The 13,091-nt window shown below is 42.4% G+C and overlaps 1 protein-coding gene across 6 annotated transcripts in view; it reads right to left on the bottom strand.

Annotated features, from left to right (window-relative positions):
* Positions 1-13,091, bottom strand: part of pknox2 (pbx/knotted 1 homeobox 2) — a 542,571-nt gene that overhangs the window by 45,445 nt on the left and 484,035 nt on the right. The window lies entirely within an intron of this gene.

Raw genomic sequence — 13,091 nt, 5'->3', positions numbered from 1 at the left:
AAGCTGGATCCTTGGGTGCTTAACCTGTAGATTGGTCACAACATCTCCTCCACAATAATCCTTAACACAGATGCCCTGTAAGGTGGCATAATCTGCCCTTTATAATATCATTCCTACACACTAATAATTGTGTGGACAAACATGAACTCCATCCACAAGACTGCAGATGGCACCACTGTCCTAGGCTGGATCTCAATCAATGATGAATCAGTATACAGGAAGGAGAGGCTGGTGGCATGGTATCAGGATAATAACCTTTCCCTCAGTGTCAGCAAAGCAAAGGAGCTGGTCATTGAGTTCCAGAAATGGGAGAAGCACACACACACGCACACACACACACACACAGACACACACACACACACACACACACACACACACACACACATATATATATATACACACACACAACATATATTTTATGTTGGTGACAATGGAGAGTTTCCAGTTCTTAGGAGAATATAACTCCACCAACCCATCTTGGTCAAACCACGACGGTGCAAAGGAGGACACCATCAATTCTACTTTCTCACAACCCTGTGGAAACCCGAACACATCCCTTACTGACTTTTACAGATGGACCCACAGAACCGTATTCTATCTGGATATTTGGGAACAGCTATGTTTGGGAACTGCTCTGGCCAAGACTGCAAAACACTGCAGAAAGGTGTAAAAGCAGCTCAGTCCATCATGCAAGTTTCTCCTCCACCAATTCCCCTCACAGTCTCAGCAAAGCTATCAACGTATTCAAGGGCCCATCCCATCCCAGTCAAATTCTCCTCTCCCCAGTTCTGTTGGGCAGATGAGACATGTGTTTGAAAACACGAACCTCTAGATATGATCAAAGGCTTTGAGAAGTTGGTCATGGCCAGAATTAACTCGTCCCTAAGAGCAATTCGCCTAATGCCACAATCACTCCACTGCAGATGCAACCTCATTGGTCCTCCACTTAGCACTGGGGTTAACCTAGACAACAGCAACATGCACATCAGGCTATTTTTCATTAACAAGCTTCAAAAACTGGACCTCTGCACCTCTCTCTGCAATTGGATCCTTAACTTCCTCACCGGAAGACCACAGTTAGTACAAATTGGAAGCAACATCTCTTCCTCACTGATGACCAACACAGGGGCACCCCAAGGATGCGTGCCTAGCCCACTGCTCTTCTCACCCTACACCCATGACTGTGAGGCTAGGTATGATTCAATTTCCATCTATAAATTTGCTGATGACACCACGGTAGTCAGAAGAATCACAGACAGCAATGAGGAAGCATACAAGAAGGAGATAGATCACTTGGTTAGTGGAGTCACAACAACAGCCTTGCACTCAATCTAAGCAAAACTCTTTGGACTTCAGGAGGGGCAAACAGGAGCTCACAAACCAGTCTTCATCGAGGTATCAGGAGTGGAAAGGTTTAAGAACTTTAAATTCCTGGCTGTCAGCACCTCTGAAGATCTATCCTGGAGCCTCCATGTGATGCAATCATGAAGAAGATTCGCTTTGCCAGTTAATTGCTCTGTTTGGTTTTTTTCATGATTCAGATAAACCTTTATTGGCATCTCAGGAAAAAGTTTTAGCTTTTACCACGTTGATAGCCAATTGGAATGGAAAGATTATACATCCCCTACTCATACGTCATGATTATATGACATAATGTCCTATTTAAGTTTGTAGGAAATTAGATATAATACTAAAGATAGAAAGTTTCAATTTATGAAATTATGGGGTCCATTCTTATAATTATTAATAATTGGAATTAACATTTATTGTATGTCCCGTTCGTTCATCACCTGTTCTCCGGGGGTCGCCAGTGGTTCCACATTATTGATTTTTCTTTTATTGATTTATAAGGTAACCTTGATTAGAGGGAGGGGTTAAATTAAAGTTAGTTTAATTTTTAGTTTTTTTTTCCTTTATTTTATACATGTTATTTCAACAAATGGGTTTAACATGGTCATATAGATCATTTCAATTAAATGTTTTTGAGATATTATAACCAATTATTGATGTAGTTTTTTCTACTTTTCTCATTGGCTTTTTTCGTGCGTGCTTCATTGTATACAAATAAATTATTATGTAATTGTAAATTTTGTATTTATGCTTATATGTTAAACTTTAAAAAATTTTAAAAAGAAAGGAAGAAGGTTCGCTAGCAGCTATACCTTATGAGGAGTTTGAGAAGATTTGCTATGTCTCTTGCAAAGTGTATTCTGACTGGCTGCATCACTGTCTGGTATGGAGGTGCCAATGCACAGGACAGGAAAACACTACAGAGAATTGTGAACTCAGCCAGTGCCATGAGTCTTCACTCCATTGAGGACATCTGCAAGAGGTGGTGTCTCAGGAAAGCAGCTGCTATCCTCAAGGACCCTCACCACAAAGGCCATGCCCTCTTCTCACTGCGACTATCAGGAAGGAGGTACAGGAGCCTGAAGACGAACTCCCAACAGCACAAAAACAGCTTCTTCCCCTCTGCCATCAGATTTCTGAATGGACAGTGAACCACAACCTCGCTTTCTCTTCTTTTTTGCACTGATTTATTTATTGTTAAAAATGCAATTTATAGCAATACAGTAATTTCAGCTGTAATGCTGCCACAAAACAACGAATTGTGTGACGTGGTCATAACAACAAATTCTGATTCAAGGACTGATTCTTTCCTGCTTTTATCAGATTCTTAAGTAGATCGCTCACTATTAAATGATGATGACCTGACACTATTTTAACTACTTCTCCAAATACCCTGCACTATTTGACACGATGACACTATTCCCTACTACTATCTAGTTACACGTTTGTTTGTTTCTGACAATTGCACTATTTGCTGCATGAGTTAACCTGCCTGATGAGCATGCAAAACAAGGTTGCTCTTAACTGTTTCTTAGTGCATGTGACAATATACAATTCAAGTCACTAGAAAACCAGTTATATACAACAAGGACAAATTGGTTGTTGTGCTTCCTGTATTGTAACAATGACGAACGTTAAAAATATTTAAAGAAAAATAGAAATGCTCAGTAGGTCAGGCAGCATTTGGGGAGAGTTAATACTTTGGGACAAGGACCTTTAATCAGATACGTGGGTTCCTCCAGGAACTCCTGCTTTTATTTTCAGATTTGCAAAATCTGTACTTTCTTGCTATTTGAATATCCTTGAAAAGCTAATGAGCAAGGAAGCACTTTGGAACACTCCTACTTCGAGAGGCTTGAGGTGCAAACAGGGCAGTGAGCAAAAATCTAAATAGGATAACCTTTCAGCATAAACCACTCTCCCTCCATGGAATGAAGGACTCGGCTTTATTGGAAGATGACTGGGGACTGGGACTGCTTAAAACGGGTTGGGAATTCTTTCATATTTTTGTCCATAGTCACTGAAAGCACAGCAATGGTTCAGCTCCACACTGAAAGGCCCCATCATGTTCTTTCTATATCCGATGGTTCAGAAATAAAGTTAGCTGGTGTGAACAATAACAAGACGTAAACCAGCACCCAGCAAGGTGAGGTGTCTGGAGCTAACAGTGTTGATTGGGTGTAGACAGAACTCTCAGTGAAGTGGTAACAGGATAAATAATGAGCCATTAAAGCTCATAGTTAGCAAACTCGGTATTGGGCGAAACAGTTGGATGAAAGCAGGCAGCTCTGGTCCTGTAAGGAAATTCAATCATAACGATTTCATGTAGTGGGTAATGGAAATGGAATAACTTCTGAGGAAGGCTATTAATCCAGACAGCATGAAGCTGCTCAAAAAGCAATATGTTTCATCTGAACAAAAAGCGATGGATCGATATTGGGAGACAGACAATAGGCATCTATTACCAAGGTCAATAATAAAAGGAAAAGAAATTAATCAATTTTCCTTATTTGAATGATTTTTCAATCACAAGACTGATATAATAAGCTACTCACAGATTTCTTGTCTCACGGTCATCTTCAACATTTATCTCCAATCACCATATTGAGAAATGCAATACACAAAGGGCTGGAGAAACTCAAAAGGTCATGCAGCGTCCATAGGAAGCAAAGGGTAACCAACGTTTCGGGCCTGAGCATAACAAAGTTAGTGGGGGGTGGGGGGATGGGAAGGGAGATGAGTACAAGCGAGCAGGTAAGAGGTCAGAGATGGATGTGGGTGGGGAGGTGGAAGAGAAAAAAGCTGAGGCAGTAGCAGGAATGGGGTAGTTCCCTGAATGGAGAGGGAAGGGAAGGGGTGAGGAGCTGGTGAAGACAGTGGGATAGGGAAAGAGAGAGACTCTGGCGAGGGGTTGTGCCTAAGCATTCTCCAACCAGACGGCACTAACACTCACTTCTTCAATTTCTGTGAAACCCTCCTCTTATCCCTCTCTCCTTTCCTCTTCCCTCCCCATTCAAAGATCTACCTACTCCCCTGAACACTTCCCAGCTTTTTTCTACTCTACCATATTCACCTATGACCGCTTAACTGTTCGCCCATACGCCTTTCTTGCCCCTCCTTCCCTTCTCTCCTCTCCTCCACCCCTCCCCACCACACCCCCCCCCCCATCTTTTGATTCAGGCACCTCTCTGCTTTTTTTCCTCTGATCTTGATGAAACGTTCGCTACCCTTTACTTCCTATGGAAGCTGCGTGACCTGCTGAGTTGCACGACAATCTCAGCATCTGCAGACTTTCATGTTTAACGCCCTATTAAGAAAATCAAGTTTCAATATAATTTTAACCCTACTGTGATATAATTTCTATCTTCAGCTTATTCACACGTAATCTTTAACTGTTGGTCTCCCAGTTGTCCACAACCTATGGCAAATCAATTAAGCGTGTTGAAACAAGAACAGCTAATGTAAAAGATAAGATGAAATACCAACATGAATTTATTTATACAAAATGGGAGGCAACCATCGAGAGTAATTAACAGTACCAGTTTAAAGAGGTACAACACTGGATGATAGTTGGTGAGGTCACTGTGAGAGGGGGGGAGAAAGATCAAGTTTATCACTGAACAAATCAATTCTTCGACTTTTTAATGTTTCACTGTCAGAAAGGAATGTATCGTACCCCAATGCGTGGATGAAGTATCCAGGAAGAAAAGTCTGCAACAAACATAGTCAGCCATGAAGTTTCTCATAATAAATGACTTCAGCTGCAGATCATTTTTGCTGTTTGCCTTCCCTGCAGTTTTGTGCCACTGGGATTGTATCAGCTGTGTCTTTACTGCAGCTGTGCAGAGTGGATTAAAACAGTAGGTCATGTTATCAGGAGTGCATGAATTAATGGAAAAACTTGACTCTCATGTCGAACTCAGGAATTCCAATGAGCAAAGACATTCATTATGTACAATTCCCAAGATTATTTCAACGTACAATCCTTATTTAGAAACAAGTTGCTTTTCCACCAGCCATACATCTAACAGATGTCGTGCTGAATATCCCTTGCATTGCCAATATATTGGGAATAATTTATCCTGCACTTCCATTGGGGAATCACACACTCAATGAAAACAAATGCTCAAGCTACATTGTTGTCAAAGGCCCAAGCTAGACTTTTGTACCATAGTGATAAGTCTCTGACATGCCCTTTCCATGAACATCTCAATATATTTCACGGTCCAAAGAGTACAAGAAAAGGGATTGAGATGAATGAACAAGGCTGACATTAAGTTAATGAAAATCAAGGAAAACTCTCTATATCACATCATTGTGAACGAGAAAGGATTTTGGCACCCAATCTTAGTTATCTGCATTGCATTCTGCCCTTTATAAACCAGTCCTGCACCCTGACAACTAAAATTCCAAGGGGACATCAATTGGTAGCACTCATGTTTGCAGACCCAGATTCTATTCACGTACAATCAGCAAGTAATAAATCCCTTTGTCCACCGTTCAGCTGTGAAACGCCAGTATTTATAAAAGTAGTTTGAATTATCTGCACATAAAACACTTTAACTTATGATAAACTGAAGATTTTTCATGACAATATTATAACTTATTTCTGCTCAGTCATTACATCACAAAATATACCATTAGTGGGTGCAGTTCATTCAATAAGGCACAGTACCGATTTTATCCTCAGTGGAGAATGAAACAAAAGGACAAAAGGTGTAGAGAAGTCTCAACAAAAGGAACATTGGGATGAGATCATAAATTCTTCCAAAGAGAAGATTTACAAGGATGTTGCCAGGATTGAGGAACTGAGCTATAGGCAAAGGTTATTCACTGGAGTGTAGAAGAATGAGGGGAGATTTGATAGAGGTATATAAAATTATGAGGGGCATGGACAGACGAAGAGCAAGCAGGCTTTTTTTTTCCCACTGAGATCAGGTGAGCCAAAAGCAAGAGGGGATGAGTTAAGGATGAAAGGTGAGAAGTTTAAAGGAAACGTTAGGGAAAGTTCTTCATACAGAGAGTGGTGAGACTGTGGAATGAACTGCCAGTTGAAGTGGTGAATGCAGGCTTGATTTTGATATTTAAGAAAAAATTTGGACAGGTTCATGGATGCGAGGGGAATGGAGTGCAGGTCAATGGGACTAGGTTGAACAATAGATCAGCGTGAACGAATTGAGCCAAAAGGCTTGTTTCTATGCCATAATGTTTTATGGTTCTATGGAATCAGATTTGAAAAAGAAGAAGAACAAGGCAGATTGTGTTGGATGGAGCCACTGCCTGGACTTACTGCTTTTGGTCCCTGCCCACTTACTCTAACATTCTGGATGTAGAAACCTGAACAAACTGACATACCAGCAAGTGAAAAAAACATTTATGTTGTTTTTAATTATCCTTTACAATTAAAGACCTATATCATTGTTTGGATAGAATTAAAATGTGTCCTGTCCAACTTTTCTGTTCTGTTCCATTGTCTAATTATGTCACTGCTCTGTAGCAGGGCTCAATGACAAGTCCACAGGTGGTGCCTTAGATCAAAATCTCCAACACAAAATCTCATTGGTTTGTTGAAGGAAACAAGTCTGAATTCAAATGAGTCATGAGCAGGTGACAGCAGGCAGTTTCACATGGACAAACCAAGTTGGTTGGTCCATTAAAATAACTGATTTGGTCCATTAAAAGAACTATGATAAAAGGGAAGACAGCGGTTCTCAACAGTTTTCTTTCCACTCACATACCCCTTTAAGAAATCCCTATGCCATTGGTGCTCTGTGATTAGTGAGGGATTGCTTAAGGTGGTACATGGGTTGAAAGAAAAAGTTTGAAAACCACTGTTTTAATCGTACCTCATTGACTCGTTATGTGCACAGTTTCACAACTCCAAAGGAAATTGGCCAATGACAATTTTCCTCAAGTAAAATATTTCAGTAACAATTGGGTCCAGAGCAGTAATTCCCAACCTTCCCTTCCCACTCACATCCCACCTTAAGCAATCCCTTACTAATCACAGAGCCCCGATGGCACAGAGATTACTTAAAGTGGGATGTGAGTGGAAAGAAAAAGGTTGAAACCACTGGGTTAGAGGCTTGCTAGAGGTTGAATCTCAATTTTAATCAGTTGTGCAGACAGCAACCATTAAATCAAACTAGAACCAGTCTTCCTTCGAAGACCAGGATGGCAGGAATACACACATTTGGCTGTACAGAGAGAGAGAGATCTCAACAGAGAGTTTAAAAAAAGGCTGCGTCTGGATTCTTAGCAAAGGAGCTTGAATATGCATTTGTCAGCTGAGGAAGCTCCAATGTAAATATGCAATTCTATGATGGTATCTGCCCACATCTAAAATGATAATGATTGAAAGTGTATTTAATCACCTGCTAGACCACTCCTCATTCTCCCTCTCTTCTCTTCCCTATCCCCCTGTAACCTTTCCTTTAGCTCTCCACCCCTACCCACTCCATTCACAGAGCTCCCCGTTTACTATTGTGCCCTCTCTCCCTTATCCACCTATTGCCTCTTTCCTGTGGGGCTGTGCTCCTCCTATGGCCCCTCTCCCCACCCCACCATTTTGCTCACACCTTGATGTAGGGCTCAAGCCTGAAAAACTGGGTTAATATCTTTATCTTCGCTGCTTCACCTGCTGAGTTTCTCCAGCATTATTGTGGTAAACCACTGTACATATTGTTTGGATGAGCTGTATATCTGTTAGGACGCTTCCCCATTGCTGACTGTGCCTGAAGCTCCTCCCACAAACCCCTATATAATGGCGATTGTGCCACAGCACCCTCCTCCGACCAGGACAGTCGACCTGCAAGGATGTGCCTCCAGCTGTCAATAAAAGTTTCTCTACAAGTTCTAGCCTTTGAAGTAATTGATGATGCATCAATGATATTTTTAATTTAATCATCTGCTGTTATCTTTGTGCTTAGATGATTATAAGGCCATCACGTACTTTAAGTTCAGAGGAATTCTAATGAGGGATTCTCCCAGAAGTGTGTCTTCCATCAGATCTCCTGCTGAACGTCTGCCTGTGCAGAATAAGACCTGTTACAACTGAAACACCAACACCTCTGTTGCTCATTCAGTCACAAGGTGATTGGTAGAAAAGCCTGTGGAGACATAGTAGAATGAATGGACTTTTCTGTTCTGTTCCATTGCCTAATTATGTAATTTTATGTCCTGGAAGAGAACCATAGGAAACTTGTGGCAGAAAAGTCCAAAGATGCTCATTTACAAGTGTTTCCTAGTTGTCAGCACCAAACCTGCTACATTGCAGTGACTAATGGAGCTCTGCAGTTTAGTTCAATAGGAACTGGTGGAATGGATTTTGGTGGCCAAACACTTGCTTATCTTTAATGCTACTTTTTTCTCTATTTTTGGTTAAAGGCACTGCTTTTGTGCTCACGCACCCGGTGATTCAGCCATGCAATTTTAGCAACAGGGAAAATAGTTCACCATGATGCCCCTTCAGTATATACAGTCCCTTCAAAACAGAACACGCACAATGAAGCAGCGTTGTTCTTCAAAAAAATATTCCTTAAACAAATATTCCATCTGGGGACTCTCCAACCAGGTGGCATTAACATCGACTTCTCCAGTTTCAATTGAAACCCTCCTGTCTTTTTCACTTTCTCTAACTTCCTCCAGCTTTTCACACCCTTCCCTTCTATCTCTATTCAGAAAGTTACCCCCTCCTCCTATCACTCCTCTATGTTTTTTCTCTCCCACCTACAAGTGACCTCTTATCTATTGGTCTGTGGTCCTGTCCCTGCCCTTTCCTCTTCCCACCCCCCTCCCCACCATCTTATTTGGGTGCCTGCCTGCTTTTTGCTCAGTGTCCCTTATAGAGCAAAGGACTCAGGCCCAAAATGTTGGTTACACTTTACTTGCTAAAGCTGCAGCGTGGTCAGCTGAAATTCCTCCTTCACTCTTCTGTATTGCAGTTGTTTGTTAAAGCCCTATTTACAACTGCAACTTCATTTGAATCTCTCTCACGTGAAGGGAAAAATTGTGAATTTCCCGTGAGACCCTTGGCCCCTGCCACTCAACGAGTTCCAGTGTAGGCTGCTCTCTGCTCTCCCTCCCTTTCCTTTCCCTTTGTCTCTTTCCTCCAGGTCTCCACCCCCTTCCCTCTCCATTCACAGAGCCATCCGCCCTCCCCCTCCCTCCCTCATCCACCTATTACCTCCTGCCTTTGGGACTGTGTTTTTGTTTGGGTACCTGCCAACATTTTCCCACCCTTGATGAAGGGCTTAAGCCTGAAACATTGGTAATGTATCTTTTTATCTTTGCTACATAAAGGACACTGTTTGACCAGCTGAATTTCTCCAATGTTTACTTCAACCATCATGTCTGCAGAAACTTTGTGTTTTACTTAAATTACTCTTGTTTTCCAATTGCTTATTATCAAACATTTAATTTCTAAATTTACTTTTTACATATTTTTGTCAGTTTTCATTATTTTTGAACATAGGCAATGTTCCAGATTTTCACAGCTCTCAGATAACTGGATCTGCCAGGCGTATGACTTAGCCAGATAACAAAGTTCCATAGAGTCATGCTGATGTGAAGTCTAGCTACTGAGGAGTGGGTCTTTGACTGAACTGAAGAGCACTGCCAACCCAGAAGATGCTACAGGGTTACGGGGGGCAGTGAATGTGGACAGTCTACTGCACACTGTGGTGGGTCTGACTGTGGGCTGGATTCAACCCACAAGTCACATGTTGTCCATCATGGCATTAAGCAGTGGTGGCAACATTCCCAGATATTCAGAGATCACAGATGACCGGATCTGCCAGGAGTTCAACAAAGACAGTTACTAAGATAATAAAAAAAACCACAAAGCTGGAGAAACTCAGCAGTGTCCCTTATAGAGCAAAGATAAAAGTACAGAACCAACGCTTTGGGCTTCAGTTTTTCATCAAGGTGTGGAAAGATGTTGGCAGGCATCTGATTAAAAAGGGTAAGGGAGGGGTATGGTCCCAAAGAAGGGAGGAAGGGCATAGCAGCAAGCGGGGGAGGAGAGATGCCTCAGTGAACAGTGAGGGAAGGGGGAGGAGAGCTGAGAGAGAGAAGTCATGGGGAAGGAAGGAGGCGGGAAAGGGAAAGCAGGTTAGCAGAAACCGACCGGAAAAGTCAATGTTAATGTCATTCGGTTAGAGAGTGGCCAGACGGAAATTCAAGTCTTGTTCCTCCAAGTTGTTGGTGGTCTTGGTGCGATAGTACACAAGGCCATGAACAGACATGGGAGCAGGATGCAAAACTGAAATGATTGGCCACTGGGAGGGCCCTGCCATTGGTGCGGACAGACAAAGGTGCCCAGTGAAGCAATCTCCCAATCTGCACCCAGTCTCTCCGATGTAAAGAAGGCCACAAAGGCACCGGATGCAGTAAATCAATCCTGCAGATACACAAATGAAGTGAGGCCTGTTTGGGGCCCTTGTCTGTGGTGAGGGGGGAGGTGTGGCCTTTTTATCTGCTGGACTCACTGTAGTGGCAATGCTGCTCTGCTGCTGTGGACCCATGGGGAGTGAGGGAGCGGTGATACAGCACTTCTGCAGGGTCTAGCCACCCAGTTGGCTGCCATCGGCTCTGCATGGGCTTTGAGCAGCCCATTGAGGGAGCCGACGGTGGTTTTTATTTGAGACCCCCACAACCTCAGGGTCTGTGCCCAAGATGGCGTCACCTATTAATCAGCAGCACTCATGAGGGGCTGCAGACTCCGGGGAAGCGGAGGACTGGTGCAGGGCACCAGAAAACAGGAAGCCCAATGCCCATCTGAGAAGATGACCCCATGGGACTGTGACCACAGAGGTGAACCAGTGAGGGGGTTCTGCAGCGGGCTGCTGGCGACTCGAGGAGAGGAACCCAAGGAAGCTGCAGGCTGCTGGAGACTGGCTTGAACTGGCCGGAGGAGTACCAGGTATCGGAACTGGGATGCGAGGAGGTGCCGTGGGCGCCAAAGGATTCCTGACATTGTCAGAGGTTTGGATCTGGAGCTCGGGTTGCCAGTGGTTTAGACTGGATTCTGTGTGGCTGCGGGGGCTGCAGGAACGCTGGAGATGAATCTACGGACACTCGGTGACTTTTGGAGAACTCTCTTTTGCTTCTCTTTCTCTGACTGTAAGAGGCGCTTCAGGCAATTTCTGCCAATGGCGAATCTGTCTGTCTTGCAGCAGGCAAAAAGGGAATTTCATGTAATAGGACACAGTTTTATTACTATGACAATAAATTGAATCTTGAATCTTCAAGGACACTACTTGACCTGCTGAGTTTATTTAGCATTGTGTTTTTCCTTCAACCATGGTGTCTGCAGACTTTCTTGTTCACATCTCGCAATTAAACCTGGCTTCATAGACCGGCAGATGAGTTGGACTTTCACTGTCATGAAGAGCACTGGGTCTACTGGAGAATGATGCTTTCGGTTAGGAGAAACTGTAAACACTTTGCAGAAGTTTGTTTGCTCTGTTTCTTCTCAGTGACATTAAAAGGCAAACTGGTTCCATTTATCAAGAAAACAATGGAATTCTGGGAGTAAGATATTTTGAGTTGAAGTGCTAAATAACTAGCTCATATATGGCAAGTCAAATGGCTTCAGTTAGCGCTGCAAACCTCTGCAATTCTATCAACAGAAAGTTCCACTGAAAACAGCTACTTTGGCCCATAAGACTGCTCACCAAGGACGACATTTAATTTTCTATATTTCTTTCTATTTCTCAATCAACTCAGTAAATCTGCAAAATATTTTCTACGGCAACCATCTTTTACTTATCACACTCCTTACAACACTTTGCTCATTGTTTTATTTTTTAAATCCCAACTAAAGTCACACATATCGTGTAATATTACTGCATCCTTGTGTTGAAACGTCACAGCACAAGGTGACTCAAGAGAGAGTTATGGTATTTGCACCAAGTCATGATCTAAAATTTTATGACATCTAGTTCAGTTCACAGCTTAGCAGACCTCACATGCAACGCACCAATAAACTATTAACAAATAACACAAGTAACATTTCAGTAATTTAATATTATATTTATAAAAGGTTACAGAATGTCTTGATAATTCATCGCGCAGTTATAAAAGGAGAGGCAATCTGTGCTAGGCTGAGATGCACTCAAAGCCTTGGGATTCATCCACTTTGGAGCCCATTCTCTCCAGTCATGGGTTCTAGTGTGCAGTCTTCTGCAGGGAAACTGGCTTCCAGCTGCTCAGGAGATACAGCGTGATGCAACTGACATTTCCACCCTCAGTTTCCATGACTACAATATCTGTCAAAGCTATCATTTAAACTGAATGTTTATGAAGGTCAGAAATAACAAAAATAAAATTAAATATTTTAAACAGCAAAATATAAAAAAGAGATAAAAAGCAATTAAATAATTTAAAGCAATTCAACTAAATCAAATGAAAGTGAAATTCACGCACTTATATTTGTCTCTTGCAAATCCTTTTCATTCAGAGCAAAAGGTTTAGCTAGAATTGAACTAACTCAGCAGAAGGATTTCCCATTCGAGGTGCTGGGGAATCTGCAGATGTCTGACACAGGGTCTGCAGATGACCAGAACTTCACAAATTTCCACCTGAATCTCTGCCAGTTAAGTATGGAACATCCAGCAGTGGTGTCTAACTCTGCATTAACTACGCAAGTCATTTTACAGGGAAGATAAAAGTTGGGGTGAGATGCTGCAACTTGGATTTGGAGCATTGTGAACACACAGAAATGCTGGAGGAACTCAGTA

This window comes from Narcine bancroftii, chromosome 8 (assembly GCF_036971445.1).
Source record: "Narcine bancroftii isolate sNarBan1 chromosome 8, sNarBan1.hap1, whole genome shotgun sequence".
Lineage (NCBI taxonomy): Eukaryota > Metazoa > Chordata > Chondrichthyes > Torpediniformes > Narcinidae > Narcine > Narcine bancroftii.
Note: the sequence above shows the minus strand (reverse complement) of the source record. Positions and strands in the feature narration are given on the sequence as shown.